The following is an 8,361-nucleotide window of genomic DNA, read 5'->3' as shown; positions in this document are numbered from 1 at the left end:
CTATGTGCCCACACAGTGGCGGTCCACGGGCCACTCACTGTGTGTTCACACAGTGTCGGCGTTGGCGCCGCCCACTGTGTGCACACACAGTGGGTTGCGGCCCTCCGCCCGAAACCCTATTTTTTTTATTTTTATTTTTTTTTAATTTATTTATTTTGTTTTATATATATATTTTTTTAAAATGAGTTTATATATATATATATCTTTTACATTATAAATACAAATATGGGTTAAATATGATTATAAATAAATATATATGTATATATACATACTTTCTATTTATATACATATATTCTAGATATAAACTTAAATAAACATATTCTGAATGCACTTAAATTATAGGGTTAAAGTTTTCTGTAAGTATATACGTACTATTATTCTTCGAACAGACTGATTAAATTATCCCTAACTAGATCCATGTATTATATTTCTTTTCTTTCTTTGCTAACCTTGTTGCTTTAATCAAAAATAGGCGAAAATAATTTAGATCTATTTAAATTTAGTTTTACTTTCTGCCAAAAGTAAGGTAATTATCAAGATTAAATCCACTGGGAATAGTATAGGTTTTATTTTCTACAAAAAGTTAACTAATAGAGTACGATAATTTTAATAGCAACTATATACATATGTGATTATTAAAACTAGATAGACCATATAATTTCTAGACTTAAGTTTCTACAAGTAAATTTGTGATTTTAATTTCTGCAACTTAATTTATCTAGATTCCTTTAAATTTAGCCATGCAATAGGAGTTAAACTGGAACTTTCATATTCGAAAATAACATGCATGCAATCATTAAATTATTTCCCTATTTCCTTAATCTATATTTCATATGCATAAAGGGGTAAAATATATTTCATTACTCTTTCCAAAATATTGTATAACCTGCAATTATTAAAGTACAGAAAAACCTTAGGAGCTAAATCCAGACTCATTTCTTTTGTATAGCATAAAACAATATTTCATCTCTTTAAGGTACATTAAATTATGAAGTAACCTTCAATACTAATGGATCTCTCATTTCTATTAAATGAGGCTCTCACAAACATTTGATACCTCTCTTTTCAAAAAAATAGATACGACATAATTTTCTATTACAATGTTGCAACTTAAAAACATAAACATTCCAATTCCCTAATCTTTTCTGAATCCCGCAATCTCTACTTGTCCTTTTTCCTTTCTTCCAACAACTTGCAAATAAAACATAGGCTATGACCATGGAGTGCTCACCTCCCAGCCTAGGCTAACTAGTAGCCACCCCCGAGCTCGGAGAACCAAGCCCTAGACAGGCAACAAACATGCAAACACAAAAGACAAAAAAATACACAACTCAAACACAACCCCAACCCGGGCTACACTGCACCACACATTGGTGATGTCTTTTCAAGGGTGGTACCGGACCAAGTACCCTGAGGAGACTGCAAGTATGGTAAAACAAATAGCCACCTCATGGCAAACCAAAACATATAGCCACCTCATGGCAAACTAAATACATCAAGTATAGCATAAATCAACCCTTTATTCCTTATGCCCCCCCAAGGCATTCATGCCTTATTTCCCTCCTTATGACCCCCAATGCATAAACAAGCCATGCAGCAAGGGTCACATGAATTTCCTTGTGATCGCTCTCATAACGAGAGTCTCTCATTCGAGGGCTGTCACTTCTACCACCCACAAGATCTTCCTCTCTCCCAAGAGTAGGAGATCTTGATTACTCCCAAACCCACATACAAAGTATAAACAAATTTCCAAATAAATCTCCAAGAGAACATGCACGAAAACAAACCTTTTTCACAAACATTACTTACTAACACATGCAATAAGAAATCCATTATGTGATGAATACGACCAACCTTAATCTGCCCAAAGGTAGGTTAGTTTTGTTGAGGATGAGCAACCCAATTCCACGGTTCTTCCCTTTCTACCCTTAGCTAAAATTCTCAAACCAAATTCATTCTTTTTCTTTACAAAATTCTTTTGTCTCCAAAAATGGAGAGTGGGTGATTACCCTCAAATTCTCAAATTCTTGCTTAAGAATCCCATTCTCTCAGTTCTCACAAGTTTCTAAAATTCAAAAAGGAAAGTAAGACAGAATGGGAAAAAGACTCTCATTCGAAAAGGAAAGTTTACAACTAAGATCAAACTTCTAATTTCAATTTTCGCACAACTCAGAAAAGACAATTTTTAAAGTGTCAAAAAGGTCACTTAGGAGTAGAAACTTGCCTAAAATTACCCCTAACCCTTAGGTATACCTTATGGGCTTTAGGAAACCCTATTAAACTACCCCTAGGTGTTCATTTAACCCATTTTAAACCCCTCTGAAGTCTATTTTCGGGTCAAACATATGTTGACCTCTCCAAAGATTTTTTTTCCAAAGTATTTATGACATCACATTACATTATTTGAAAAAAAACTATAGTTGAATACATTCCCACCAAGAGACAAAAATAAAACATTTAAACTTAAATCCACACATGTGTCAAGTGGCACAAATAAAACACTTTTACAAATTAAAACATGAAATCATCTCTTGTGGTTTTTACACATTAAATTTAAATAACACTTAACACTCATGTAGCATATACTATTACGAATAAAATACAACACAAACGGGGTGTTGTCTCTCCAAATAGACAACCCCTAGCTTACGAACATACATAAGTCTAGGTTTGGTTCTCCGTAATATTCCCATGGTCACATGGATAATTCCTGCGCAACTCAATTTACACATTAGTACTTCCAAATAATCTCATATAATATAAAACACATGAATAATAATGCACTACAAACACTCTACATACAATATACATTTATCAATCAATACATCTTTCATCCAAATAACTCCACATAACAATTATCATCATTCACATAATTTTGATCCATACATTAAAACATGCATTCCTATTTCTATCCTCATAGTAAAGTCATGCAAATCCAATAATGGCATACCTCCTCTCAAATTTATCCTATCTTAGGATCATATAGAGTTCTTTATCATAAAGCATATAAATGAAACATCAACATTCATCATTGTTATCAAATCACGAAATCATATACATTCTACATCCAGACATAGCTGACATACGTTAAATCAAGATTATCTAGTCATTGGATCTTTTAGGATTTCAAATTCATAACATATCCAAAAAGTACACCACAAGGTGCAATAACTCTATAACTTGGTTCAATTACCTTTCTCACCAATCTATCTGTCTAACACAGTCCATTCTATGGAATTATAAAGCATTTATTAATAGGTCACACATGGTCAACTAAGTAAATCAAAGCTTGGTTTGGGGAAGGCCTTACATCCTCCTCCCCTAGAGTTCGACTTACTCCTGGAAGTCGCATGAGTAGAATTTCGAAGTAGGGACATAACCTTTCCCTCCATTTCCATAAGTTACACAAACTATTACCTTTCCTATTAGAAGGATGAAATACCAAAATCAACTTATTATTGTAATTAACTTACTATCTTCACAAGGTTAAGTTCTTAGTATTTTTATTACATTTCCCCTTGATCTCAAGTAGGTGTTTGCAAAGTTCTATCTTTCAACAACTTACATTATTTCAACATCCAAATCATATCAATAACACACATCAACCCCCCAAATCAAGGTTACACATATTGAATTTTTCTAGGAGTTCTACTTTGTTTAGGATTTGTTTAAAAGCATGTTTATCCTACCGTATTTTCATCCATGCATGTTACTTAAGAAAATTGACACCACACTTAACCACAATGAATCTACTTATTCTACATTCGAGGCACCTTGTTAGGGTGTTAATACACTATTTGCTAAGTCGTCCTGGGTGCATAATTTCTTCCAACTTTCTTAGGTGTCAAGGCAAAATCAAATTTAGGTTCTCCAATTCCGCCCTTATATAGGGTAGTTTTCTACCACTAGGGATTAAAATGTTTTTATATTTATAGGCTCCAAGGTTTAAGTTTTATAGGGAACATTATTCACCATTTCCAAACATTGAGGTACCCTACAATCCCATTCCAAAGGAGTGATGGAAATTACTAATACTTATTTCAGATATCTTCCACGCAATCATCTCCATATACATACCAAATTTATCAGCCAACAATCATTACTTTCGCAATTCATTAGGTCTAGGTCACACTTTCATTATAAAGTTTCTCTTTCAGATTACTCGCAATTAATTTTACTTAGGAGGATATTCCTTTCCTTTATCTTAATTTGATAAAACACGTTCTTTGTTAATTCTTGTGCCTAATTTCACTCCTTGCGGTATTCTCCCTTGACACACTATCAGTGGTTCAACGAACATGATAGACATTTACACAAAACACATCACTAGGGCTAGTTGTATCAACCATCAAAATGACCACTTGACACTTTACAAGAATCAAAATACAAGTTACTTCTGCCAAGTCCAATAAAAGAAGAAAAATGCCGGCAATTGAAAAAAAATATTAAAACTAGAAACATGGCAAGTGCCATAGTTCATATAAAAGAAACATAAATTTAGTGTTCCTCTCTTCATAAACAAAATAAATAAAAAGAAAGTTCTAGCCCCAGTGTCACAATATATTTTTCAAAGAAAATCAAAATTAATGTTGAATCAAACTCAAAACAAGATGACCATTCTAGCCATGCAATAGGGAGTAACCGCAACACATCACCCAAGATCACGCATCCTGAGTGTGTTAGGAAGTCATTATTAGATGCTTGAGGTTTTAGATTCTTTAAATTCCTTTATCGATTTATGAAATACATTCTTATACAAGAGCTCGCATTCTTTTTTTTTTTTTTTTTTTTAAATCGTGTTCCATTTTAACCTTCACGTGCTTAATATTTCAAGCTACACTTTCTGATATAATCCACTATCTATACAGGGTTATTAACATCCTTAATTATATTCTAACAGGTGTTTGCACTGACTCTACCATTCTCCGTCCATTCCTCTTGCACTAATCCTTTTGAACACTTAATTATACGCAATCTATGCTTAATTAGAAGTTAAAGCTTGATAGGATTAAGAACATTACTAACGTAACAAATATGATAACTCTTATTCTCAAGTGGGTCAAATAAATTTAATAAGGGCAATTATAATTTCACTCAAAAGTCTCTTTCATTACAGTTGCATTTAAATAGTACTTAATTAGGCCATGTTCTACTAAATAGACTTTTTATATAGTTACTTGGTTCAATATCCATTATTTAATAAATATCCAATTTCCTCCATCATGTTAATGCATCCTTCCTTAATAACATAATTTATTATGGCTTCCATTAATTATCTTAATATGCAAAACCTTGATTCAATGATACGTGGCAACTCAAGTGTCGACACTTTCATGTCTTACACACTCGGTTGATAGTTCGGTACAAAATTGACACTTGTTTACTTATAACCACTTAGGATTTGAATAATATAATCATATAATTTTATTAGGGACATCATTTGTTTTTCTTAGCATCTTATGCCAACTCCTTGTATTTTCACCTCCAATATTCACTTGCCTTCCCTAGGTAGGAGCTTGTTGCAAAAATTACTAACACTTATGGTTAAGAGCCATTTGGGGTGGAATTATTGTCAAGTAAGATTGAAAATGGTTGACAATAATTTCTACCCACACATTTCAAGACATATTTCAAACAACTCGGAGAGTAGACTTATTCTCTCCTACTTCACTTAAGCACTTTGAAATCAAGGGGGTGTGCACTCGAAAAGTGGACAACACCCATCCTTTTAATTAAAAATTTTGTAAAAAGGGAAGTTATCTCATTCCATATTGCTTATTTATATTTACTTACTAGTCAAATCTGGCATATCCCACCTTCGATCTCTTCAATCTAAATAAACCATCTTACCAGCCTAATATCCAGCTATCCATGTACGGTATAATATAAGGATGTCCCATAATTACCAATGTCTTAAGACTCCCGTAACCTTCCTAGTTCTCCCCTTGCTAACCACATAATTTGGTTCCTTATAAATGTTCTCATAAAGTATTTTATACTGCCAACTAATTCTCATTAACACTTTAGTATTATATTTATTGTTATACAATCTTTCCATAAACCATTTCTACCTGCATGTTCTTCACTGGTACCTAACGACTAACCATGATTGGGCTGCACTTCGCTTCCTAGTTTCTAAACGACATCTAGTTACACATTCCTAGATTATAGGATCCTAATACTTTTATGCTCCTTGCACTTCAATGGAGATCTTTTGTTTGATTCCTAAATCTACTCTACTCTCTCTTCCATTATTTACTTTCTTCAAGGTTATCTTCTCATAAAGGATCTAGTTGAGGTTTTACCTGCTTGTTTTTCCCAATTATGTAACCACGGATGAACTTAGGGTTTATGGTAAATACGTGCCTTTACCCAAGAAGTTCATGCCTCCTTTGTCCCTATTTAACTCACCTATAGCATTACTAGGGTTTTCTGATCAAGGGAATTTCCATTCATCATTTGAGTTCCTATCTGCAGGGTTATCCAACTCTAACTCCACTATATTGCTACAAACATAGTCTAACAAATGCTCTTAGTAAGAAATTTATCCTGACCACATTCTTAAGGTACCTAGTCATTAGGATAGGTTAATGCTTCTTTCCTGAGGTTTGCAAGAGTACCCCTTAACTCTTCTTCATTTATGTTCTCTATGCCGGCCTTGATCTTTTTAACCATTATAATTTTCTCATAGCTTAAAACTTAACTTAAACTATCTCAGTTTTATTTATCTTGTTTATGGTACCTTTATCTAAGGTCTAATTTATCTCGCTTGATTTGCCATGTCAAGAACATATCTCGATGGGTGGCATTCCTTTAGTTATCGTCAAGGGTATTTTATTGAAAGATTAACTCCTCATACTTAATTTGATTAAGGCAGTTATTGCGTTTTAGGTTCGAATTGAATGGTAACCTCGTAGGTATAAAAGGTCTAATTTTCGTTAATAGACACCGAAATTACTTCATATGAATAAATAGTTGAATACTTCGTAGCCTTTGGGGTTTTATTTAAGCCATAAATATTATGACTAATAATTTCTAAATTCAGGGCTTTTAGTGACCCTTGGAACCCCTTGAATTGATATTTGTTGATCTGTTGTATCTATTTATGTTTCACTTTGTTATATCACAAGTTTCCACCTAGGTGTTATACTTTAAGCCATGGTTCGTTTTCAACTAAGTTATGAATGGAGCCCATGTTCACCAGTGTTTGAACTTGGCTCTGACACCAAAATGTCATGCACAAAATTTAGGGCAAAACACAACCAACAATTTTTTTTTGAGACACTTATTTACATGCAACCATAGCTTAAATAGTTGTGACAACTTATCATGTGGTTCTAACAAATTATTAATTGATATTAAATACTAACATAACAATTTACGATAGTTCCTATTATCAAGTGGGCCAAATAATATTTATAAGGGAATATTAAATTCATTCAAAAGTCTTTATCATTTCGTTTGCGAATATTAGTACATAAATTAATCCTTTCCTCTTATCTAGACATTAACATAATTACTTGGCTCTACATTAATTATTTATTACATATCAAATTCCCTCCATCCTGTAAATACGTTCCTTCTTAATAACTTAATTTTACAAAGAAATTGGCGTCTATTAATATAATACCAACACTCATTTTATTGCGTTAATATTATCAAATGGAGCAGTTACAATTTAAAGTGCCTAACCTCATTAAGATGTTTTAATTTACCTAGTAAAAGTTCCCACTTGGGTTAATAGGGTTCACCAGACTTAGTCCACTTAGAGGGATTAATTTTTATGCCCCCACTCTATCCTCTTAAATTAATTATTTAATTATTCCATTTATTTATAAAAAAAATCCATTTAGATCTCCAAGATTAATTTACCCAAATTCATCCAAATTTTTCATAAGATTGAACTCCAAAACATTTAGAATTTATGCATCCTTTTAAAATATGCCCATTTGAATTTCAAAAGCATATATAAGTTTATAAAATATTTAGTCTAAAAATTTTCCCTATTCATTCATACTTTCAAATTATATATATATATATATATATATATATATATATATATATATTCTTTTTAATTTTTTTCTATTTCCACAGATTCTTAAAATATGCATGCAAACCCTAACTTAAAATCTATATTATAAAATACTCTATATATCCTTCTTAAAAATCTCTTCTCTTCTCATGTTACCCTAACCCTACACGGCTAGGGTTTTATTTTTTTTTTGTTTCTTGCATTGCAGGGCCGATCGAATTCGAAATCATGGAGGAGTGGCCGAAGTTTTTTTTTCTTTTGAAGGGGGAGAGGCAGTGGCGCAGGGGTTTTACCTGGCCGCCACTGTGTGCGCACACAATGGTAGCGCG

Source organism: Cryptomeria japonica, chromosome 3 (assembly GCF_030272615.1).
Source record: "Cryptomeria japonica chromosome 3, Sugi_1.0, whole genome shotgun sequence".
In the NCBI taxonomy this organism is placed as follows: Eukaryota; Viridiplantae; Streptophyta; class Pinopsida; order Cupressales; family Cupressaceae; genus Cryptomeria; species Cryptomeria japonica.
Note: the sequence above shows the minus strand (reverse complement) of the source record.